The sequence below is a fragment of the Ranitomeya imitator genome, chromosome 5 (genome assembly GCF_032444005.1).
Source record: "Ranitomeya imitator isolate aRanImi1 chromosome 5, aRanImi1.pri, whole genome shotgun sequence".
NCBI lineage: Eukaryota > Metazoa > Chordata > Amphibia > Anura > Dendrobatidae > Ranitomeya > Ranitomeya imitator.
In genome coordinates this window covers 578,675,399-578,702,451 of record NC_091286.1, presented here as the reverse complement: position 1 = coordinate 578,702,451, position 27,053 = coordinate 578,675,399, and the positions used below count along the sequence as shown (strand labels likewise).

General features: G+C 42.7%; 1 protein-coding gene across 1 annotated transcript in view; it reads left to right on the top strand.

Annotated features, from left to right (window-relative positions):
• Positions 1 to 13,991: 13,991 nt before the first annotated feature.
• Positions 13,992 to 27,053, top strand: part of LOC138638498 (mitochondrial fission factor-like) — a 123,506-nt gene continuing 110,444 nt past the window's right edge. Inside the window, exon 1 of the mRNA XM_069727841.1 lies at positions 13,992 to 14,010. The gene's annotated coding sequence lies outside the window, so the exon portion shown is untranslated. The remainder of the gene's footprint in view (positions 14,011 to 27,053) is intronic.

Here is a 27,053-nt window from a genome sequence, read left to right as displayed (position 1 = left end):
CGACTCATTTGCCTGCCGTGTCCCATACAATAATCTATTTCTAGAAGAGTATTTGGCGCGGTTGTATGCCTTTTTAATCATACGGTTGCTAAACCCACGTTCCAGCAGCCGTTCCTTCAGATCCTCTGCCTTTCTGAAAAAGTCTTCATCGGTAGAACAAAGTCTGCACAATCGTAGGAATTGCCCGGTGGGAACAGATTGGATCATGTAACCTGGATGGGAGGAGCAAGCATGTAATAACATGTTGGTAGAGGTCGGCTTGTGAAAAATATCTGTCTGTATGTATATGTTTTGATCTCTATGAACCTTTGTATACTTTATTGATTTATTGATACCTTGTTCCTCTGTTTTTTGCTTTTAATGTTATTCACATTGGTGTATACGCTGTATATTTACGCAAGTTGGTATCCCTGTCCTGCACGCGCTCGTCCCCTCGACATTGCCGCTGCCACTGGCATCACTATATGGGGGTGGAGCCCGTTCGGCTTCCCCTTCCATGTTACGACGGCGCTGGTTGTTGCTGTGGTGCCTTGGCAACGGGGCGCGTCACTTCCATTTATAATCAATGGTAAATGGCCAGGTCTATACACACATATATGTATTACAGTGATAGGTTGCACTCCTGTTTGAATTTTTATATATATCTATGGATAGAGGTAGAGCATTGCTCATATTGGTACATACTGTTACAAATATATATGATTAATGTACAGTACAGACCAACGTTTGGACACACCTTCTCATTTAAAGATTTTTCTGTATTTTCATGACTATGAAAATTGTACATTCATACTAAAGGCATCAAAAATATGAATTAACATTTTAATTATGTAGAATTATATACTTTAAAAAAAGTGTGAAACAACTGAAATTACCGTATGTCTTATATTCAAGGTTCTTCAAAGTAGCCACCTTTTGCATTGATGACTGCTTTGCACACTCTTGGCATTCTCTTGATGAGCTTCAAGAGGTAGTCACCAGGAATGGTCTTCCAACAATCTTGAAGGAGTTCCCAGAGTTGCTTAGCACTTGTTGGCCCTTTTGCCTTCACTCTGCGGTCCAGCTCACCCCAAACCATATTGATTGGGTTCAGGTCTGGTGACTGTGGAGGCCAGATCATCTGGAGTAACACCCCATCACTCTCCTTCTTGGTCAAATAGCACTTAGACAGCCTGCAGGTGTGTTTGGGGTCATTGTCCTGTTGAAAAATAAATGATGGTCCAACTAAACGCAAACCGGATGGAATAGAATGCTGCTGCAAGATGCTGTGGTAGCCATGCTGGTTCAGTATGCTTTCAATTTTAAATAAATCCCCAACAGTGTCACCAGCAAAGCACGCCCACACCATCACACCTCCTCCATGCTTCACGGTAGGAACCAGGCATGTAGAGTCCATCCGTTCACCTTTTCTGCGGCGCACAAAGACACGGTGGTTGGAACCAAAGATCTCAAATTTGGACTCATCAGACCAAAGCACAGATTTCCACTGGTCTAATGTCTATTCCTTGTGTTCTTTATCCCAAGCAAGTCTCTTCTGCTTGATGCCTGTCCTTAGCAGTGGTTTCCTAGCAGCTATTTTACCATGAAGTTCTGCTGCACAAAGTCTCCTCTTAACAGTTGTTGTAGAGATGTGTCTGCTGCTAGAACTCTGTGTGGCATTGACCTGGTCTCTAATCTGAGCTGCTGTTAACCTGCGATTTCTGAGGCTGGTGACTCGGATAAACTTATCCTCAGAAGCAGAGGGGACTCTTGGTCTTCCTTTCCTGGGGCGGTCCTCATGTGAGCCAGTTTCTTTGTAGCGCTTCATAGTTTTTGCCCCTGCACTTGGGGACACTTTCAAAGTTTTCCCAATATTTTGGACTGACGGACCTTCATTTCTTAAAGTAATGATGGCCACTCGTTTTTCTTTACTTAGCTGCTTTTTTCTTGCCATAATACAAATTCTAACAGTCTATTCAGTAGGACTATCAGTTGTGTATCCACCAGACTTCTGCACAACACAACTGATGGTCCCAACCCCATTTATAAGGCAAGAAATCCCACTTATTAAACCTGACAGGGCACACCTGTGAAGTGAAAACCATTCCTGGTGACTACCTCTTGAAGCTCATCAAGAGAATGCCAAGATTGTGCAAACCAGTCATCAAAGCAAAAGGTGGCTACTTTGAAGAACCTAGAATATAAGACATAATTTCAGTTGTTTCACACATTTTTGTTAAGTATATAATTCCACATGTGTTAATTCATAGTTTTGATGCCTTCAGTGTGAATGTACAATTTCATAATCATGAAAATACAGAAAAATCTGTAAATGAGAAGGTGTGTCCAAACTTTTGGTCAGTACTGTAAACTGTTAGCCCAGATGTAGGAGTCGCTTTATATGTAGCACACTATGTGAACATGTTGGTCTATTTTCACCTTCTTCACTAATTGGTTGTATGGATTTTAAAGTTTGTGATAAAATAAACTGTATATGATTTTTTGATTAAAAAAATTGACCCTTTGATCATCGTTTTTTTTTGGTTAGTTTTATCTGATTTCAAGATTGTAGACACCTGTGATGCTAGTTAGTGGACACACCTTGATTTAACATGTCCCTTTTGTCACATTACTTTCAGGGGTACCATCATTTCTGTCCAGGCCTATTTCATGATTTATTTTTTTTTTAAATTCTGTGAAAGCATGGCTGAAACGCAATGTTTGACTTTCATTAGTTCATTTTCTTAGATCTTTTATTATTACTTTTGTCAGATTCAAGTTATTTATGTGACCATTTGGGTTTTTCTGTCATTAAACGAGCGGTACCAACAATTTTGACCACTTGTGTAAGTGCTCAACGTAGAGCGCCAGATAAATGTGATCCCAAACGTAAAATGTTCCTAATAATAGCTTCAACTTAATCCACAAAAAAAATGCAAGCCCCCACTCAGATCTGTCATGTGTTAACGGAAATATAGGGGATTCCACGTTACTGGTAGTAAAAAGGTTCTGGAAAAGCTAAATGGATCCTAACCCACCAAAAGAAATCCACTGCTGCTTGTTTCTGGTAAAAACCAATGCAGTTAAATTACTACATCTGTAGATAAATTCCCAAAGATGTATAATTTCTGTGGCAAATTTTGATGCCATTTTTACCCATTTCCCCTTATATAAATATAAAATCTGGGGTTAAAACAGCATTTTTCTGGTAAAAATGATTTTTTTTTCTTCACTGCCCAATTGTATAAAATTCTGTGACACACCCGTGGTGTCAAAATGATCACTGAACCCTCAGATGCTGTCATTGAGAGGTGTAGTTCATAAAATTGCATCACTTATGGGGTGTTTCTGCTGGTCTGGCACCCCAGGGGTTCTGCCAATGTGACATGGCACCTTCAAACCATTCCAGCAAAATCTGAACATCAATATAGCGCTTCTTCCCTTATGAACTTTGTATTGTAAAAGTATACTGCTCAAAAAAAATAAAGGGAACACTTAAACAACAGAATATAACTCCAAATAAATCAAAGTTCTGTGAAATCAAACTGTCCACCTCGGAAGCAACACTGATTGACAATCAATGTCACATGCTGTTGTGCAAATGGAATAGACAACAGATGGAAATTATTGGCAATTATCAAGACACACTCACTAAAGGAGTGGTTCTGCAGGTGAGGACCACAGACCACAACTCAGTTAGTACCAATGCTTTCTGGCTGATGTTTTGGTCACTTTTGAATGTTGGTTTATTGAGGAGTTATTGCCAATAATTTCCATCTGCTGTCTATTCCATTTGCACAACAGCATGTGAAAATTACAAAATTGCAGCATAAATTGACTTTCTAGGATGTCAAATCCGCAGCGTATTTTAATTTCTATTGCAGATTTTCTCTGAAAAATATATAATGCTGGTACTGTAATACGTAGCATAATTCACAAGAGTGAAGAAATTCACCGGCACTCCCAGTTCACAGTGGTACACAGCAACAGGTATGGAATATAAAATGATTTGATTTAGGGCTCATACTCCTCTGCGAGGAAAATGGACGAGTGCGATCCGATAAAAAAAAAAAAAAATTGGACTGCACTCTGACCAATGTTAAGCTACGAGTCACAGGTCAGCTGCAGTTTTTTCTCAGCTAAACTCAGACTGAGAAAAAAAATTGCAGCATGCTGCAATTGTCCTCATATCTCGGCCAAGACTCGCCAAGTCCCCTCTATAATTTGTAAAGCGCTGCGGAATATGTTGGCGCTATATAAATAAAAATTATTATTATTATTATTATTATTATAATGCAGGTCTATGGGTTCAAGAAAAAAAAAATGCATGACACTCAGACCATGCGAGTGCCGTTCGATTTTTACACACCAATGTCCTTTAAAAAGCTGCCAATTTATCTGCTGCGTACAGTGAAATCGCAGTGTGACCCGACAGAATAAAATAGATATATACACACAGAATAGATAGATATAAAGATGTCAGTGACATATATATTTAGTGCAGTGCTTGTGTAGCTTACTGTACATGGTTTTTTTTACTTCCTAAATTATTTTCTGAAAAAAATTGTGAGATCCCGTGACATTTTATTAACCAGCAGAGGGAAAAATGATAATTACTTACGGGTAATTTGATTTTCCAGATCCATGACAGCACAGGTACATGAGAGATGGTCCCGCCCCCAAGAACAGGAAACCTGCAGAGGAGATAAAAGATGGGGGCGGCACCTCTCTCCTCAGTTTGTTTACAGAGAATGTAAGGTAACCGCTTTGTTAGTCTTAGGCATATATTAATCTCTGAAGACTATTTATTTATTGTTATATAACTTGGTTATTACCCCATCTTACGTATGTATATTATATTTTTTTTTTTGTGAGTCACACAACCATCACCAAGAAAGGGCGGGAATTAGAGCGGTGCTGTCATGGATCTGGAAAATCAAATTACCCGTAAGTAATTATCATTTTTTCCCTTCCCCATGACAGCACCGCTACATGAGAGGAAGAAATAGAAAGAACCTCTAGGGTGGGATAACGGCAGATAGCACTTTTCTCCCGAAGGCGAGATTTGATAGCCCCAGATTTAATCTATAATGGCAGAAGAAAGTAGAGGGTGAAGACCATACTGCTGCATTACATTTATAGACGCATTTGCCCTTTCTGCCCAAGATGTGGAAATAGCCCTAGTGGAGTGGGCCGTAACGCCAGGTGGAGGGACCTGCCCCGAAGAGGAATATGAAAGTGATATAGCCATACGGAGCCACCGTGCAATGGTTGATTTTGTGGCCTTTTTACTCCTGTTTGCCCCCTGGAAGGAGACAAAAAGGGCTGAAGACTGTCGCCATGGATTTGTTACTTCTATATATTGAAGTAGGCAACGTCTGACGTCCAAGCAATGGAAGGTTTCTTCTCCCTGGGATTTTGGGTTAGCACAAAAAGAGGGCAAAACTATCTCCTGGTCCCTGTGGAATTTTGAGTTGACCTTTGGTAAAAAGGCCGGATCAGATTTTATAATTACCCTGTCCTCCAAAATTGTAGTGTAAGGAGGGTCTATAGATATAGCCTGGAGCTCACTAATGCGTCTGGCTGAGGTAAGGGCAATCAGGAGAACAGTTTTTAAAGTTAGCGCTTTTACTGATATGGAGGAAAGAGGCTCGAAGGGAGAGGTGGTTAAAGCATTTAAAACTAAATTTAGATCACAGGGAGCGACCTTTGGACGAGGTTTGAATGGTCTGGCTGTAAAGGAGGCCCGAATGAACCTATACACCCAGGGGTGATCAGCCAATTTTTGGTCAAATAGAGCGCCAAGCGCCGAGACTTGCACTTTTAGGGTGCTGGAAGATAATCCTCTCTCCAGACGCTTTTGGAGAAATTCTAGGATTTCTGATATCAGAACTTTCTGAACGGTATCTGTTATACTTCGGCCTGAAAATTCTAAAAATTTTCCCCATACTTTTTGATATTTATCAGATGTGATCTTCTTTCTGCTGGACATCAGAGTAGTAACTAACGGGTCCGAGAATCCCTTCGCTAGCAGCAGTTCCAAGTTCTCAAGTTCCAAGCAGTGAGGTGTACACTGTGTACTTGAGGATGTGTTACTGGACCCTGGTGTAGCAGGTCTGGAACATCTGGAAGGATCCATGGGTCCGAGATGGACATACGTCTGAGCCAAGTGAACCAAGCTCTCTTTGGCCAGAAGGGTGCGATCAAGATTATGCGTGCTTTCTCTTCTCGGATCTTCTTCAGGACTGTAGGGATTAATGGAATTGGGGGGAAAGCGTAAGCTAGTTGGAACCTCCATTGGTGTAGTAACGCATCTACCCCTTCCGGGTTCTCTTTTGGGTTCAGAGAGTAGAATCTTTCTACCTTTCGGTTTTGCTTTGTGGAAAAAAGATCCACTTGAGGAAGGCCCCAGATGGCACAGATTTCTCCAAAAACTTTTTGATTTAGAGACCACTCGCTATTGTGCAGCACGTGACGACTCAGAAAGTCTGCAACAAGTTTGTCCGACCCCTTTAAGTGTGTACTTGTAAGGGATAAAAGATGGTTTTCGGCCCAACGAAATAGCCTTCTTGCTTCTTCCATTAGGGGACTCGATCTTGTTCCTCCCTGTCGATTTATATACGACACCGCTGTGCTGTTGTCGGACAATACTACCAGATGTCTTCCCTTAATTTCCTCTTCCGTTTGAAGAATCGCTTGCCTTACCACTGTTAATTCCTTCAGGTTTGAGGAGGCTAATTGCATTTGTGGATCCCATAGACCCTGTAGGACCTGCCCTGATAGGTGTGCACCCCAACCTAACGGGCTCTCATCTGTAGTCAGTACTACCGGAGTTTTGATTGACCATGAGACCCCTTTTTTTTTAAATTTCGGAATTTAGCCACCAGTTTAGAGAGTCCAGTACATGTTGTGGCAATACGATTTTTCGATTTAAGTTGTAGGGTGTTTTTGTTTGTTCTGACAGGATCTGCCACTGTAGGTCCCTTGTATGCAGTTGTGCCCATTGGACCGACGGAATTGTTGCTGTCAGCATACCTAAGAGGGACATGGCTTCCCTTACCGAGACAGATTGGGCCGCTTGTATCTGTCTTATCCTCTGTTTTATGGTTTCGATCTTTCTGTCTGGAAGAATACAGTCCTGTCTGACTGAATTTAACTGAATCCCTAGGAACTCCTGTATCTGGACCGGAACCATTATTGACTTTTTTAAGTTTATTATCCACCCCAGCGTGGTCAGCAACTCTCGCACCCTCGTAACTGCCTTCGTACAATCTTCTTGACTGTCCGCTATAAGGAGGAAATCGTCCAAATAGGGCACTAGTAGGATATTTTCTCTCCTCACGAAGGATGCTATTTCTGAAATTAGCTTTGTAAAGATACGAGGAGCCACTGATACCCCGAAGGGGAGACATTGGTATTGTAGATGGGTGAAGACCTGACCCAGCTGCACTACCAACCTTAGATATTGTTGATGCTCGATGCTGATTGGTACATGGTAGTAGGCATCTGTAAGGTCTATGACTGCCATGTAGCATCCTGGATACAGCAGTTTTACCTCCAATTTCAGAGTCTCCATCTTGAATTTTTCTACTCGGATGAACTTGTTTAGCTCTTTTAAGTTGAAAATTGTTCTTAACGACCCATCCGGTTTTGGCGCGAGGAATAGGGTGCTGTAAAACCCCTTCCCTACTTCTTGTGGAGGTACTCTTACCAGGACTTTTTTGTCTAGGAGAAGATGAATTTCTTTTTCTAGTACTATTTGGTTCTTTTTGGCCACACGAGTAACTTTTATTCGGTGAGGAGGCAGGGAGATAAAGTTTAATCGTAGGCCGTCGGATAATAGGTTTATTATCCATTGAGATGGCTGTAAGCTTACCCACTCATGGACAAAAAACCGTAGCCTTCCTCCCACCTGGAATATGGTGTCATTGTTTAGGGTCTGGTTTTGTCTTACTGAATAGGAACCCTCTCGCTCTTCTGTCACCCCAGGTTTTCCCTCTCGTGGCTCTATCTGATGGGCGGCCCCGGCCTGCTTTACCTGATCCCCGAAAGGACCGACGATTGTCATACCAACGGCGTTTAAAGAAGGGAGGTGGAGGGAAATGTTTTTTCTTATCCGCCGCTTTCTCTAGAATTTTATCTAACGCCTTCCGGAATAAATATTGCCCCTCACAAGGTACGGCACAGAGCTTCACTTTTGACTGGAAGTCAGCATTCCAGTTTTTTAACCATAACGCTCTCCTGCCCAAATTAGCGAGGGAACTTGCCCGGGCAGAAAATCGAACTGAATCAATGGCAGCGTCTGCCAAGAACCCTGCTGCATTTTGTAGTGAAGGGATGACCTCTAGAAGTCTGTCTCTTGGACATTTGTCCTTTATTTGGTCGCTTAATTCATCTAGCCATCTAACCATGGCACGGTCAGTGCAAGTAGCCACTAACCCTCGTTTGAACGCCCAAGTTGAAGCTTCCCAGGCTGATTTTAGAAAGGCATCTGCCTTTTTATCTAGGGGGTCTTTTAGGGCACCCATATCTTCGAAAGGAAGCGCTATGCCCCTGGAGGTACTTGCAATAGCTGCGTCCAACTTAGGTGCCTTTTCCCATTTCTCACAAATTTCCTCATCAAAGGGATATTTGCGTTTAAGGGCCTGGGGAACCAAAATCTTTTTGTTTGTTTTTTTCCATTCCTTCTTTATAAATTTTAATATATTATCATGGAACGGAAAAACTTTTCGTTTCTTCCCTTCCAAATTACTAAACATGGAGTCCTGGACCGTTTGTTTTTCGTTTGGTGTCTCCACCCCCAAGGTGGATCTAACCAGCTTCAATAATTTCCCCACATCTTCTGATAACACATATGGCCGACCACACTCTTCATCTGAAGAGTCCAGGTCCGAGTCCTCCTCGGGCGGAAGCTCTCCCGGTTCACCCTCAGATTCTATATCCGATGTTTGGGCAGGCGTAGAAGGCGGATTTACGGAGCTCTGCAACCCATGCTGTCTTAATTGCTCCTTTACAGTGCTTTGCACTTTGTCTCTAACAATAGCCTTTATATTCTGAAGAAATGATGATGACTCTTCAGTTACGGTTTTCTCTATACATGAGCGGCACATTCGCTTCTCATATGTCTTGGGAAGGCTTTTATCACAAAGTGCACACACTTTAATCTTTTGTTTAGAGGTAACTTTCTTTCCCTGCATACATATACAGAAAACACAGTGTTACTGACATGGTTTGCCTTACAAAGGCACTCACCCACTGGAACCTCAGTACCACGACAGGCTGTGGGTTTTCTGCTGGGATCGCTGATTCCACAGGATCTGCCATCTTGCAGGAGGCTTTTACCAGCTTCTGCTTGCCGCCTTGCAGTTTAAAAATCGGTGGGCAGGAAGCGGTGTGTGCGTCCCTGAACTTCCTCCCCCCCGGGGAGTGTCAGCACACCGCTTCTCCGGCGTGTGGCATCACTTCCGGTTCACAAACCGGAAGTTCTCCCATTCACTTGGCGCCAGCGTCATGATGGGAACACCTCTTGCTGCCTTACTTTCGTCTCCTTCCCTGGCCCAGTCTCCGGCCAGGAGCGGACACCGGGGACTCTGCAGCAGGGAAGGACGCCCTCGCAGCTCCAGGTATGCGGGCGACGCGCGCACGCCGCCGCCGCTGCACCCACCGCGGACCTCGGTTCATGACCGGACAGCAAAGGGAGATCCCCTCCCCATGCAGCACCGCAGGTTCCCCGCAAGAACAGGAAACCAAACTGAGGAGAGAGGTGCCGCCCCCATCTTTTATCTCCTCTGCAGGTTTCCTGTTCTTGGGGCAGGACCATCTCTCATGTATCGGTGCTGTCATGGGGAAGGGAAAAGTGGACAGCTGGGGCAGGTGTTTATAGCCTGGGAAGGGGGTAATACCCATGGAGCTTCCCAGGCTATTAATATCATCTTACAGCTGTATACGTAGCCTTTACTGGTTATCAAAATGGGGGACCCCCAAAAAAATGACTTAGGGTCCCCCTATATTTAATAATCAGAAAACACTTGGCACATAAATTGGTCCCTCAGCCTTTGGTGGTTTTAATTACAGCCGGATCGTGCCTTCCCTTAAAAATGTAGGCCATCAGCCCATGAGAGGAGTCCTCACAGGATAGGGCGATTCTCATTGCTGGGACCTATCGTGGCTGCCGTGTACACAAGAATTGACCAATTTGTGCGCTAAGTATTCTCAATTTTTCTTATTTTCTAGAGCACTAGTGCAATTCAAATTTCATGTATTTCATGGTTGCCTGCTATAGCGCTACAGAGAGCTACTTTATTTTATTGGTTACCGAAGGAGATATGTCACAGTGGCACTCGCCATATAACCCAATTCTTTATTATTTTTACAATAGTAGGTAAAAGTCTGAGGACTGGTGATCCCAGGTGGCTAACTAGGTTTCACATGCACTCATGCTCTCTCAGGGCCTCCTGAAATGCTATTTTGTGCTTGTGACACTCTGGTGGCCATGTGAGATCACCAGTTCTCTTGCTTTTTTACTTGAAAATGCTGACTTTATAAAAATGATATAAGTGGCGCTGTGACAGATCTACAGTAATATGCTGCATATTTTGTGACTGGAAAATCTAGTTCACATCTGAGCCATATAAACTTACCTGTAGGGACTCCATGTATAGCCATACACCGTCTGCAGTAATGCTATTTGTCTGACTCTCTAAACCTCATCTAATTTAAAAAAAAAAATTTAACATATTTTTCTTTTTTATTAAATTAGCAAAAATTTCTACATTTCTATTTTTTCAGTCAAGATGGGGTGCAAAGTGTACATTAATGAGAAAACAAAATGAACTTGCTGCAATGAAGCAAAGCGTGAAAAATCTAAAGGGGTCTGAATACTTTCCATACCCACTGTATATGAATAAGTAGGACTCATTATGGCCAGGCGGTATGAAGCATCCCTTTGTATCATCACACAATATGCTTCCTTAAGGGTAACACATTCTCTTATGAAAAAATTATCCAATTTTCAAGATTGCTTAAGCTTTTTTGTATTTTAACAAATACCAGTTTTAGCATTTAGTGAACAAAAAACTAGTGTGGGATTGCACTTTTTCTGCAATTTCACTGCACTTGGAATTTTTTTCCCCATTTTCTAGTAGACGACATGGTAAAACCAATGGTGTCGTTCAAATGTACAACTCATCCCGCAAAAAATACGCCCTCACATGGCAACATTGACTGAAAAATATAAAAGTTATGGCTCTGGGAAGGAGGGGAGCGAAAACCGAAAGCGCAAAACTGAAAAAACAAACTCTGGGGTGAAGGGGTTAAAATTTCAAGGGACCCCAGGCCATTTTTTTCTGTTATTGATTGATTTATTAATGAAATACATGTACAGTAAGTCTCACAAGAACTGTACTAATTATATGTCACTCACATTTTTGTAGCTATCTACCGTATCTATCTGTCAGTCTATCGTTCTATTATCTATCGATCTGTCGTTCTATGTATTGAAGAATATTTACATTGAAAATTATCTTTAAATGATATACAGAACTCCTCTATATGAAAGCTAATGTTAAAATCGCTTTGCATATGGATTATATACGCATGTCATATGGATGCTAGGTGAGAAAAATCACATTGTACTTCCATGACACTTGTCCAACTTTTCATGAACATCGGAGCGATTTTATTCACACTGATGGGTATGAGCCCTTTTGTGTATTAACATAATAGTTGGTAAAAGTAGGACTGGTATTAAACATTCAGAGATATTGAGCCAAGATCTAAATCTGCTCATGCACCGACACCGGCAGCCATTTTCCTGAAGTTGGGAGATCAATTTGCGCAGTGGGATCTCCGCTCCTGCCTCTCACCACCAAAATTTTCTGAAAGCCCACCACCGGGAGATCATTGACTCCTGCCTCACACCACAGGGACACCCCTTCCTCCCAGCGCACGGCCTGCAGCATCTCCTGTCGCTGACGGCTTCCTGCAGCAGCGATCCCGCCTCCTGTAATGACGCTCCACCTCTGTCCCCCTGGTAAGCTACATTCTGACTATAAGACACCCCCCAATTTTTATCCCAAATTTGGTTCACAAGCATTGGAAAATTTCCATTTTGATTACTAGTCTGCTACATTTCTGTGTCCATATGAAATGACAAAAAGTTTAAGAAAGAAGTACCAACATGTGTTTCACAGAAGCTTAGGGCTCCACTTGGGGTTTGTATTAATCCCATTTTTTAAAGGGATTTGGAGAGAACTTTAAAACACACGAGCCCCGATTCATCGGGGTGTTTACGTAAAACACTTTTGAAAATTTCAAACTTTTGGCATATAAACACCGGGCGCAAAATTATGACAAGTCATAATTGCTCTGTGCTTGCCTTCAGGGATACTGTAAGAATGAAAACCATGACACCAATGTGAGCAGAGCTTTGGTTATTGAAAAGTCAGCCATATTATGGCTCCATTTTGTACAGTCATAAAAGTGCTCCAGAAGATATATACTGTATGATGATTGCCTCTGATTCCCAAAGGAGTCATATAAAAATAAAAATGTGGCTTGCTCCACCCAACTTTCTAATACCCTTTACACAGAGCACAATGGACCCTATTTGGCAGTATCAGGAGATCACGTGTAAAATGTCATATAGGCAGCTCTGTGTGCAAACACTTGTGCCACGAGCTTGTTTTAACCTTAGGTGTGTGCAAACACTTGTGCCACAAGCTTGTTTTAACCTTAGGTGTGTGCAAACACTTGTGCCACAAGCTTGTTTTAACCTTAGGTGTGTGCAAACACTTGTGCCACGAGCTTGTTTTAACCTTAGGTGTGTGCAAACACTTGTGCCACGAGCTTGTTTTAACCTTAGGTGTGTGCAAACACTTGTGCCACGAGCTTGTTTTAACCTTAGGTGTGTGCAAACACTTGTGCCACGAGCTTGTTTTAACCTTAGGTGTGTGCAAACACTTGTGCCATGAGCTTGTTTTAACCTTAGGTGTGTGCAAACACTTGTGCCACAAGCTTGTTTTAACCTTAGGTGTGTGCAAACACTTGTGCCATGAGCTTGTTTTAACCTTAGGTGTGTGCAAACACTTGTGCCATGAGCTTGTTTTAACCTTAGGTGTGTGCAAACACTTGTGCCACAAGCTTGTTTTAACCTTGGGTGTGTGTAAACACTTGTGCCACGAGCTTGTTTTAACCTTAGGTGTGTGCAAACACTTGTGCCACAAGCTTGTTTTAACCTTAGGTGTGTGCAAACACTTGTGCCATGAGCTTGTTTTAACCTTAGGTGTGTGCAAACACTTGTGCCACGAGCTTGTTTTAACCTTAGGTGGCATTGCTCTGAGTTTTTAGGCACCCTTACATGACTGTGTTCACGCCATTCTCTGCATTAATTGTAAGCCCTCCCTAATCAGCATGGTGGCTCAGTGGTTAGCACTGAAGTTTGCAGCACTGTGGTCCTGGGTTTAAATCCCACCAAGGACAACATCTGCAAGGAGTTTGTATGTTCTCCCCAGGTTTGTGTGGATTTCCGCTGGGTTCTCAGATTTCCTCCCACACTCCAAAGACATACTGATAGGGAATTTAGACTCTGAGCCCCGATGGGGACAGTGATGGTGATGTATGTAAAGCGCTGTGGAATTAATGGCGCTAACTAAGTGAGAAAGATAAATAAATGTTTCATGAACCAGAATTGTGATGCCTGAAAACTACCAATGAATTAGTAAAGCAGTGATTGCCGCTTTAATTGCAGCATGGGAATAGGGACAGATGGTTACAAATAAGTTTCAGACTCCATTATGTTCTTGTAGACAAAACTGGAAGCCGAACAGATAAAGCAACAACAGAAGAAACATTCAACAAATAAACTGAGCGAAAACCACATCATTAATGGCGCTAATTTCATCAAGAATCCGGAGACGGGCACAATTAACATTTTCTGCTTTAGACTTTCTGTTTTTAACTTTCATCATCCATTAACTGGACTGTTATTGAATGTGATGGATCCAGAACATAATGAAGCCTTCATGAACCACGGTATCTATTCTGTATCGCCATTTCCAAAATATTGATCTTAATGTATTTGTTGGCTGATGACATTATTTTATGACTACAGCGGCTGAATATTCATTATAACAATTTGACACATTTGGAAAGAAGAAAGCAAAGGCTTAAATGTTACAGATGCAATAATAAGGGATTAGCGTTATTTGGCAATAACCATCTGTATTAGTCACTGGGTAAAAAGTTTCCACATACGGCAGAATGATTGAAGACCCTTCATTATAGCAAAATGCATCAGACTCTGTACTGTCAGAGTGGATTCACATGTGGTGTATTTTTATGTGATGGATTTAATGAATTCACAGCAAACTCCGCATGTCCTATGGATCAACCGCTGACTTACTACAGGTTTCACCCTGTGCAATGCAATCCGCATAAAAGTCCACATGCAGATTATTTGACAAGGGATGGCTGCTGCCAAATCCATGGTGAAAAAATGTCATATGTGACTAAACAAACAACCTACAGCAAAAAGAAAGAAAGGAGCCGGAGCATAAGTTGGTATACACGCAATGTGTAAGAACACGTTCACACTGTGGTTATTTCACAGACAAAACCCACGGGGAAAAAAAGCATATAGCCTGTAGTAAGTAAATAAGTATAAGCAGAAAATGGGATTAAAACGTAACATTTAACAAATGATCAAGAATACATATGGAATTGGATACAATGGAACTAGAGAGAGTACAAAGGAGGGCAACAAAATTAATAAAGGGGATGGGAGAACTACAATACCCAGATAGATTAGCGAAATTAGGATTATTTAGTCTAGAAAAAAGACGACTGAGGGGCGATCTAATAACCATGTATAAGTATATAAGGGGACAATACAAATATCTCGCTGAGGATCTGTTTATACCAAGGAAGGTGACGGGCACAAGGGGGCATTCTTTGCGTCTGGAGGAGAGAAGGTTTTTCCACCAACATAGAAGAGGATTCTTTACTGTTAGGGCAGTGAGAATCTGGAATTGCTTGCCTGAGGAGGTGGTGATGGCGAACTCAGTCGAGGGGTTCAAGAGAGGCCTGGATGTCTTCCTGGAGCAGAACAATATTGTATCATACAATTATTAGGTTCTGTAGAAGGACGTAGATCTGGGGATTTATTATGATGGAATATAGGCTGAACTGGATGGACAAATGTCTTTTTTCGGCCTTACTAACTATGTTATTATGTTACTATGTTACATAGACACAACAGAACCAACGCCAAAGATCCTATTGTGTACCTGAATTGGGCGAGATCATTTCAATTTATTTCTTATTGATCTATGACTCACTTATTGCACCCTGTCAGGTCTTTCCATTACAGGTCAGTGGTCAATTACAGACAATTGGTGCTTCATTTGACCTGGTAATTTGCAGGTCTTTTAGAGGTTCTAATTACCGTATATGTTTTGTTGTGTATGTATTTTTAATAATTTATTAAGTGTTACTTTTTAATAACATTGTCTGCTTATACTTACCTTTCACCATTATGGGATCACTAATTTTCTTTTAATTTCTTGTGTAAATCAAATCTGCTATATTGTAAATAAGTAAAAAGTAATAATACTTGTAAATAACATAGGACATTTAATTAAAACTATTTTGATCAAAACAGCATAAAAGCCATTCCCCCTCAACAAGGTGTACAGTTCTATACTGTCTCTAGTATTAAAACCTTATCTTGTGTCAGCCGACCTCAATGTAGATAAAGGCAGCGCAGGAAAGGGGCCCAACTGTTCAGACACCTGCACATGTCAAACTACATTGACGAGCAAAGGGGAAACAATGTTTTGAACTTTTGACTTTCAGGTTCCATATCTCACCATACACTACTGCTTTGAACTCGAGACTACCATAATTTTATAGAATATCACCTTGGCTATATGACTTGCAGCTATTTTGCACATGATTAGTGTAAAGACAAGGGAGGTTGGAGGGCGCCCCAGTCCGCTAGGCGAAACCACATGGATCGGGGATCGTCCCATTGAACGCCCGCTCTCCCTTTAATGTAGGCATAACGCTACTCAGACAACAAAGGGTGAGGGTAAAACAGTGTGGCAATACTTAATTGAACCACAAAAACAGGCAGCTAACATGTGGAACAGTCCCAGCAAAAGTCTTGCTGACTTGCCGGAATACTTGCTGTTACTTCAGAGCTTCCAGGGTCGACAACCCCAGCTGTGACACGCACCGAGAGGAGGTAACAGCAAGTGCAGGAAGATGACAGTCCATTCAGGTACAAGGCCAGTTGACTGGAGGGTCACAACCAGGCATCTTCAAACATATCCATGAATTTGCGATGGTTAATGGAGCAGGTCTGTAGTCTTCCAACCGGGGCCGAGGTCTCCTAGGTTGGCATTCTGTAGAATGATAAGTCCGTGTCCCTTGTGATGGAGCCATGATGTCTTGGCTGCAGTCTCGTAGAGTCCCTGGGTGTTTAAGGTACCTTCACACTAAGCGACGCTGCAGCGGTACCGACCACGATGTCGATCGCTGCAGCGTCGCTGTTTGGTCGCTGGAGAGCTGTCACACAGTCAGTTCTCCAGCGACCAACGATGCCGATAACCAGGGTAAACATCGGGTTATTAAGCGCAGGGCCGCGCTTAGTAACCCGATGTTTACCATGGTTACCATCGTAAAAGTAAAAAAAACAAACACTACATACTTACCTTCCGCTGTCTGTCCCTGGCGCTGTGCTTTCCTGCACTGACTGTGAGCACAGTGGCCGGAAAGCAGAGCGGTGACGAGCTGTGCTTTCCGGCTGGCCGACGCTGACACAGGATGCAGGAGGAGTGCAGAGAAGCAGAGCACCGGGGACAGACAGCAGAAGATAAGTATGTAGTGTTTGTTTTTTTTACTTTTACGATGGTAACCAGGGTAAACATCGGGTTACTAAGCGCGGCCCTGTCACACTGGACGATATCGCTAGCCGGGATGCTGCAACGTCACGGATCGCTAGCGATATCGTTGTGAAGTTGTTTAGTGTGAAGGTACCTTTTAGATGTCTTTGCTGAATCTTTGTCTCTCTATATAAAGGCCTGTAACCTAGTTTTATAATTAACAAGTGTCCTTCATTCAGTATTTACATAAATGGTAAGAATGGAGATGAGATCAAGTAACATTACTTGATTATTTAATCTATTTGCATAGTTTTTCCACCTCTGTTTTCGAAGTCAACAAAAGCATCTGGCCTAGAAAATGCATAATTAGCATATCAAAACACGAAGAAACAAACCGAAAAAAGTCCAATAATGGCGTACATATCACAAAATGTATTAAAATATATGATAATGTGGTAGAGTGGGAACAGATACCCAAGATGGGCACTACACCAGGGACATACAAACTTCAAAAAGCAATGACAGGCATAGGTAACTAGCTAGTAAGTTAAAACAAGAATTCAACATGTGTGCATGACTATGTATACATGCCATATAATCAGTAAATAATCATGACCATGCTACACATACTATACCAAGCAGAGATACCAGAAGGTGTGTGACTGAATAAAGTGCATGTGCATATTTACTGGGGTGGCAGGAGAATGACACTAGACAGTGTTCAAAAACATCTTACAAACAATGATCAAAATAGTGTCACCGTGGTACAATCCATATGCAATGAGATGGAGTCTGGACATAGAGGCAATAGTGGAGAAAAAAAAAAGCCACCTGGTATTTACCTGCTGAGGCTGGTGGGAGTACTGGATGTGCCTTTCGAAGGAAAACACAACATGAAGAGCAGACTCAGCACAAACTTGTCAAACGACAAATGCACTCGCAGGGTGCAGCAGGCCCCCGATAATAAATGCTAAAGCAGCACAGGTGCAAGCTACTGATGAGAGAAACCACACACTCACCCAAACATTAGAGGGGTTGGCTGCCTTTTTTTTATTTTGAGTTTTTCTATGTTAGCTGTTTTGATATTAGAGTAGGACTTGCAAGTTGATGAGGACCCTTGACGTTGGGTTGCAAGCTTATCCATTTTGGCCAAAATTGTAACTAATGCCTCATCTAATGTATTATATACAGTATTTAATTTTTCATCTTTTTTGCCCTTTTTATCATCTTTTTGCAGGGTGCGGCAGGGCCCCTTTATGTTGTTCCCTGTGTGTTGCATGTATATATATAGTGCTGAACGGCCCGCCTGCTAATACTATGGGCGTGATCAATAGGTTGTTCAGACACTGTGCATCACATTTATCTGTGTGAATAGTGTCTTATGCAAGCCTTACCTATGTGCATTTTTGCTACTAGGCAGCCAACCCCTCTAATGTTTGGGCGAGTGGGTGGTTGCTCTCATCAGTAGCTTGCACCTGTGCTGCTTTAGCATTTATTATCGGGGGCCTGCTGCACCCTGCGAGTGCATTTGTCATTTAACCCCTTAGTGACAGAGCCAATTTGGTACTTAATGACCAGGCCAATTTTTGCAATTCTGACCACTGTCACTTTATGAGGTTATAACTCTGGAGCGCTTCAACGGATCCCGCTGATTCTGAGATTGTTTTTTCGTGACATATTGTACTTCATGTTAGTGGTAACATTTCTTCGATATTACTTGCGATTATTTATGAAAAAAACGGAAATATGGCGAAAATTTTTAAAATTTTGCAATTTTCAAACTTTGTATTTTTATGCCCTTAAATCAGAGAGATATGTCACGAAAAATAGTTAATAAATAACATTTCCCACATGTCTACTTTACATCAGCACAATTTTGGAAACAAAATTTTTTTGTGTTAGGGAGTTATAAGGGTTAAAAGTTGACCAGCAATTTCTCATTTTTACAACACCATTTTTTTTTAGGGACCACATCACATTTGAAGTCATTTTGAGGGGTCTATATGATAGAAAATAATGAAGTGTGACACCATTCTAAAAACTACACCCCTCAAGGTTCTCAAAACCACATTCAAGAAGTTTATTAACCCTTTACGTGCTTCACAGGAACTGAAACAATGTGGAAGGAAAAAATGAACATTTAACTTTTTTTGGCAAACATCTTAATTCAGAACCATTTTTTTTTATTTTCACAAGTGTAAAAACAGAAATGTAACCATAAATTTTGTTATGCAATTTCTCCTGAATACGCCAATACCCCATATGTGGGGGTAAACCACTTTTTGGGCGCACCGCAGAACTTAGAAGTGAAGGAGCGCCGTTTGACTTTTTCAATGCAGAATTGGCTGGAATTGAGATCGGACGCCATGTCACGTTTAGAGAGCCCCTGATGTGCCTAAACAGTGGAAACTCCCCACAAGTGACACCATTTTGGAAACTAGACCCCTTAAGGAACTTATCTAGATGTGTGGTGAGCACTTTGAACCCCCAAGTGCTTCACAGAAGTTTATAACGTAGAGCCGTGAAAATAAAAAAAATCGCTTTTGTTTACACAAAAATGATATTTTCGCCCACAAATTCTTATTTTCACAAGGGTAACAGGAGAAATTAGACCACTAAAGTTGTTGTGCAATTTCTCCTGAGTACGTCGATACCCAATATGTGGGGGTAAACCACTGTTTGGGCACACCGCAGAGCTTGGAAGAGAAAGAGTGCCGTTTTACTTTTTCAATGTAGAATTGGCTGGAATTGAGATCGGACGCCATGTCGCGTTTGGAGAGCCCCTGATGTGCCTAAACAGTAGAAATCCCCCACAAGTGACCCCATTTTGGAAACTAGACCCCCCATGGAACTTATCTAGATGTGTGGTGAGAACCTTGAATGCCCAAGTGCTTCACAGAAGTTTATAATGCAGAGCCGTGAAAATAAAAAAATTTTTTTTTTCCACAAAAAAGATATTGTAGCCCCCAAGTTTTTATTTTCACAAGGGTAACAGGAGAAATTGGACTGCAATAGTTGTTGTCCAATTTATCCCGAGTACGCTGATGCACCATATGTGGGGGTAAACCACTGTTTGGGCGCACGGCAGAGCTCGGAAGGGAAGGAGCGCCTTTTTGGAATGCAGACTTTGATAGAATGGTCTGTGGGCATTATGTTGCGATTGCAGAGCCCCTGATATACCTAAACTGTAGTAACCCCCCACAAGTGACCCCATTTTGGAAACTAGACCCCCCAGGGAACTTATCTAGATGTGTGGTGAGAACCTTGAATGCCCAAGTGCTTCACAGAAGTTTATAATGCAGAGCCGTGAAAATAAAAAAAAAATTTTTTTTCACAAAAAAGATATTGTAGCCCCCAAGTTTTTATTTTCACAAGGGTAACAAGAGAAATTGGACCCCAGAAGTTGTTGTCCAATTTATCCCGAGTACGCTGATGCCCCATATGTGGGGGTAACCCACTGTTTGGGCGCACGGCAGAGCTCAGAAGGGAGGGAGCACCATTTGACTTTTTGAGCGCAAAATTGGCTGTCGTGTTTGGAGACCCCCTGATGTACCTAAACAGTGGAAACCCCCCAATTCTAGCTCCAACCCTAACCCCAACACACCCCTAACACTAATCCCAACCTGATCCATAATCCTAATCACTAGCCCTAACCATAATCACAACCCTTACCCCAAAACAACCCTAATGTCAACCCTAACCATAACCCTAATCAAAACCCTAAATCCAACACACCCCTAATCCTAATCTCAACCCTAACCTCAAACCTAACCCTAATCCCAATACACCCCTAATCCCAAACCTAACCCTAATCCCAAGCGTAACCCTAATGCCAACCCTAACCCTAATACCAACCCTAATCCAAACCCTAACCCTAATCCCAGCTCTAACCCTAACTTTAGCCCCAACCCTAGCCCTAAGTTTAGCCCCTACCCCAACCCTAGCCCTAAGGCTACTTTCACACTTGCGTCGTTTGGCATTCCGTCGCAATCCGTCGTTTTGGACAAGAAACGGATCCTGCAAATGTGCCCGCAGGATGCATTTTTTGCCCATAGACTTGTATTGCCGACAGATCGTGACGGATGGCCACACGTCGCGTCCGTCGTGCACTGGATCAGTTGTGTTTTGGCGGAGCGTCAGCACAAAAAAAGTTCAATGAAACGTTTTTTTGTACGTTGCATCCGCCATTTCTGACCGCACATGCGTGGCCGTAACTCCGCCCCCTCCTCCCCAGGACATAGATTGGGCAGCGGATGCGTTGAAAAACTACAGCTGCTGCCCACGTTGTGCACAATTTTCACAACGTGCGTCGGTATGTCGGGCCGACGCATTGCGACGGCCCTGTACCGACGTAAGTGTGAAAGAAGCCTAACCCTAAATTTAGCCCCAACCCTAACCCTAAATTTAGCCCCAACCCTAACCCTAAATTTAGCCCCAACCCTAGCCCTAACCCTAGCCCTAACCCTACCCCTAACCCTACCCCTAACCCTAACCCTAATTTTAGCCCCAACTGCTGTTCTCCTGCCGGCCGACAGATGGAGACAGATGGCGGGCGCACTGGGCATGCGCCCGCCATTTTCTTCTGCCGGCGGCCAGGAGGAGCAGCAAGAGGATCCAGGGACACAGGTGAGTATTGTAGGGTCCCCGAATCCCCCTATTTCTCTGTCCTCTGATGTGCGATCACATCAGAGGACAGAGAATTACACTTTACTTTTTTTTTTTTTTTGCGGTCGCAGGTAAACAGTTAATTACCGGCGATCGCAAAACAGGGGTCGGTAAAACCGACCCCGATCATGCTCTTTGGGGTCTCGGCTACCCCCAGCAGCCGAGACCCCAAAGATTCTCCCGGTGCCGGCCGGCGGGCGCACTGCGCATGCGCCTGCCATTTTGAAGATGGCGGCGCCCACCGGGAGACACGAGGAGCATCGGGGGAGCTAATTACCGGCGATCGCAAATGCGCAGTGGGTTAAAAAAAAACAAATCATGTTCTCTGGGGTCTCGGCTACCCCCGGCAGCCGAGACCCCGGAGAAAATCGGCCTCTGGGGGCGCTATTTACTTTTTCCACAGCGCCGTTAATTAACGGCGCTGTGGTTTAAGTACCCTTAGCGGCCGCCGTTAAAAGGCGTATCGGCGGTCGCTAAGGGGTTAACAAGTTTGTGGCGAGTCTGCTCTTCATGTTGTGTTTTTGTTTTTTTTTTGGCCGAGAGACTGCTATCGATGAGCTGGATGATGCTTTTTTATCTTTTCTCGGGAAATTGTGTTCTTTGCTGCTCCTCGATTTGAACCAATGACCTTTCGCTTTGGAATTGCCCAATAACACATTGAGCTATTAGGGAATGTGAGTACAGGTTGTACTTTGAAGTTTATAAAAACAAAAAGATTTTTCCACCACCAGGAGTAAAACAGTAACAATGCAGTGACATAACAAGAATCTGCATAAGTAATCATATGCTAAATAGTTGCAGGCAAATTTATGTATGAGATAACCAAGATGATTGTCTACAAAATGAAAGTAGTCTTATGTATGAAGCAGTAGCGGATGGTGAGATATGGCTCCTGAAAGTCAAAAGGATGTGCCCCCCATTTACTTATTTGCTTACTATGGGATATATACTCATTTTCTTTTTGCTTTTTTCCTTGTCTTTTGTTTTGACACAAGCAACTTAGTAGTAAAATATGGATACATGAAAACTCTACGACCATGAATATTCTTTCATAGTAAAAATATCTGAAATATGACTTTAGGTATTATGATGAAGATGCATTAAATTGGATCTGTCATCTGATTTTAGAATACAAGCTGTATAAATTATTATATAGCTCTCTTAGGCATGATGAGGATAGTGTACTTACTTTGTAAATCCATGTCGCAATGGCTGTATAATCCTCATATTAGACTGGACTCATAAATTGATCATTTTAACATTCAGTCCAGATCACTTGAGTGTTGTCAGCACCAACCTCTTAGCAAGTTACCAATTTCTCACAACTGTTCACATCTGCCTGCCGCAATCAAGGTAATGCATCTCTTCAAGCAAATTTCCACTTTGCTTATATTCCATTGCATTTACTTCTCTGGTACATCGCTGCTATTGACCATGGGTCTTCTGAAAGATTCCCACACTGCATTTACTTACACCCCTGCTCTTCACCATTGCCCTTCTGGAACAGATCTTCTTTGCTACACTGCTGCCATTAACCATTGTCCTTCTGGAAGATACCATACTGTATTCCTATTTTTCACTGCTTCCCTGCTGGAAGATACCAGTTTTCTATACTGATACAGTTTCTGTGTATATTCACATACCTTGCTCTGTTTATCTGCTTTACCAGGTCTGCTTCGTTGTCTGTTCTGCATAGCCTGGTGCCCTGGTCCTCGCTGATCCACGTGTCGTTTGTCAAGACCTTCTCCGCTGTATTTTCACCTCTGTTTTGTGCTGCTCACCAAAACTTAGGCTACTTTCACACTGGCGTTTTTTGCCAGACGTCGCAATGCATCGTTTATGGCAAAAAACGCATCCTGCAAAGTTGTTTGCAGGATGCATTTTTGCCCCATAGATTAACATTAGTGACGCATTGCGACGCTTTGCCACACATCGCAACCGTCGTGCAACGGTTGCGCCGTGTTGTGGCGGACTGCCGGGAGCAAAAAACGTTAAATGTAACGTTTTTTGCTCCTGACGGACCGCTTTTTCAGACTGCGCATGCGCGGCCGGAACTCCGCCCCCACCTCCCCGCACCTCACAATGGGGCAGCGGATGCGCCGGAGAAATGCATCCACTGCACCCGTTGTGCAGTGCGTCAAACGCTAGCGTCGGAATCTCTGCCCGACGCATTGCGACGGGGAGATTTCGACGCTAGTGTGAAAGTAGCCTTACTGCTTAGAAAATACACCTTACCAGATGAATCCATAAGGGTTCTTTGCACTCCTATTTTTTGTTTGGTTTTCTTTTAAGGGTCTTGCATGGTGTCCCAGAGTATGGGGATGAACTGATATGGGTGGCAGTAAACCGAACAGATCTGATTATAAGGTGGCATACAGAGTCTGGATGGTAGATCTTTACCATTCACAAAGTGTAAGAGGGCAAATTTGCTCGCTGATTATTGTGAGTGTTCTTTTTCCTCAATAATTGTGCAGTGTAAACAGGCTATCAATCACCCGATTAATGAGTAAAGTGCTCATTTATGAGCTAAAATTATTTTTACCTTTAAAAATCATTGTTCTCGACAGCATATTTCCCTATGTAAACAAGACGTGCTGCCAAGAAGACGGACAGCCTAGGCTCACAGCACAGTCTATCACTGAAGTGTGATCTGTCAGCTCAAGTTTAAGCAATCAGCTTCTTTAAATCCACCTTGACAGGATTGAGTTTCATAATACAGTACTTTCCACACACCATTATACGCTTTGAGATTTTTTTTCTTTTTCTTGGTAAGCTCAAGCTTGTAAAAATCCGTTGCTGATGATCAAGAAGATTTGTTGTTATTCAATAAGTTATGCAATTTGTAAAGTTGCACAACTTTTTAAAACAGATTCTATGTATAAACTCTAGTTGTGCTCCATGGTGGACTTGTGATCGTAGAGTTATTGTTTGCTCTTAGTTTCATCTATTGCTTTGTAACTTTAGGTATTTTGCAATGATTTGTGAGATTTTGGCTCATACAGCTGCTATTCTGAGCAGAACATCTGCTTCTGTTTTCTTACACTACCTTTTCTGAGAAGTGTAGAAGCTTGTTTTTTTTTTTTTTTATTAGCTTAAAGGATTTAAACTCAAAGAGGAAACAACAAATGAAGAAGTAAAATCCTCGGCAAAACTGCTCACTAATCATTATTACCAAAAATTCTGTTACCAGCACTAATGAGATTAGCTGCACGCTCCAAGAGGATTGATGCAGCCCACAAAATTCTTGCTACCATCAATTGTGTGAGAGGGGTACGGCAGCGGGATAAAGAATGGAGTCTGAAGGAAAAACAACGTTTTAGCAGTCTGTAATGTGATGTATTACACGACTAACACTTGAGAACCTATAAAATGCATTGGATTAATGTTTATCAATGAATAGACTTGGAACAACTCATGGTAATGCTATGGCTAGGAGAAGTTACAGGAAAGTCCTAATATTGATAAAAGGTCCAATTAAATGTTGGCAAGAAAATCCACAATTGGCATAAATAAGTCTGAATGAACATTAATTCTCGTCTATAGAAGAGGCATGAAGCCTTTAGAGCAGTGGTTCTCAACCTTTCTAATGCCGTGACCCCGCAATACGGTTCCTCATGTTGCGGTGACCCCCAACCCAAAAAATAATTTTGGTGGCTACTTTAAAACTGTAATTTTATTAGTTATGATTCGGAATGTAAATATCTGATATGCATTATGTATTGTATTCTCATTGCTACAAATCAAACATAATAAATAATCACAAAAACAATTACCGTATATACTCGAGGAGGCTGCGGCACCGAAGATCAGCTGTCCGGGGGAAGGAGTGGGACGCCGGGAGCAGGTAAGTATGTCATATTTACCTTCCCTCGTTCCACACGCCGGGCGCCGCTCCATCTTCCCGGCGTCTCTCCGCACTGACTGTGCAGGTCAGAGGGCGCGATGACGCATATAGTGTGCGCGCCGCCCTCTGCCTGATCAGTCAGTGCAGAGAGACGCCGGGAAGATGGCGCCGAGGAGCTGCAAGCAAGAGAGGTGAGTATGTGTTTTTTTATTTTTTTATTGCAGCAGCAGCACAGATTTATGTGGAGCATCTATGGGGCAATGGTGCAGAGCGCTATATGGCAGAGCTATGGGGCAACGGTGCAGAGCACTATATGGCACAGCTGTGGGGCAATGGTGCAGAGCACTATATGGCAGAGCTATGGGGCAACAGTGCAGAGCACTGTATGGCACAGCTATGGGGCAACAGTGCAGAGCACTATATGGCACAGCTATGGGGCAACGGTGCAGAGCACTGTATATATGGCACAGCTTTATGTGGAGTATCTATCTGGGGCAACGGTGCAGAGCATTGTATATGGCACAGCTTATACTCGGGTCGGCTTATACTCGAGTATATACGGTATATGTTGAGAAATATTTATTACGAATTCCAATAAATAACATTTCACCATGGCATACCATGGGTTTAAATATAACAGTCTGATGCACACACATGTCGGCACCACATGTTTAATGCGGCTGTCAGAGATTGACAGTGGCATGGCATTTAACATGCGCCATACACAGGGCTGCCACTAGAAATTTCGGGGCCCCATACTGGCAAAATTTTCGGGGCCCCCTTGAAACTCCGCCCAGGCTCCACCCCAGCCCCGCCTCCAGGCTCCACCCCACGAACTGTCCACAGTCCCACCACTCTCTCTTGGAAAATCTCCACTTCTCACCTATCACACATTGACAGTTCCCATCACCAGATCACACATATAGCCGGCAGCTTTTGTTTTGGCCAAAAGATTTTTTAAGCCGCCACCACAACAAGGTAGACACTTTTGGCCGGGCCCTACTCTACTGTAACCTACTAAATATTTGTTAAAATATGCAATACAATTTAGGTATATTTTTATTTATTTTTCAATTTTTAAAATGACCTATAATACTACATACAAGGAACAAATACCACAACACTATGACCAGATGACATATTACCACCACAGTGATCGAATAATATAAAATACAAGGAACAAATACCGCTACACCATGACCAGACCACAAAACCAGGGATTCAAGCTTCAGGAGGCTAATTTGCATATTCCAGGTGCCTTCTGGGAGAAGCGAAGTCTCCCTAAGCTAGAAGATCGTTGGGTACAGCCGGGACCAGCTGCTTCGAAAGCATCACCAAACCAGGGATTCAAGCTTCAGGAGGCTAATTTGCATATTCCAGGTGCCTTCTGGGAGAAGCGAAGTCTCCCTAAGCTAGAAGATCGTTGGGTACAGCCGGGACCAGCTGCTTCGAAAGCATCACCAAACCAGGGATTCAAGCTTCAGGAGGCTAATTTGCATATTCCAGGTGCCTTCTGGGAGAAGCGAAGTCTCCCTAAGCTAGAAGATCGTTGGGTACAGCCGGGACCAGCTGCTTCGAAAGCATCACCAAACCAGGGATTCAAGCTTCAGGAGGCTAATTTGCATATTCCAGGTGCCTTCTGGGAGAAGCGAAGTCTCCCTAAGCTAGAAGATCGTTGGGTA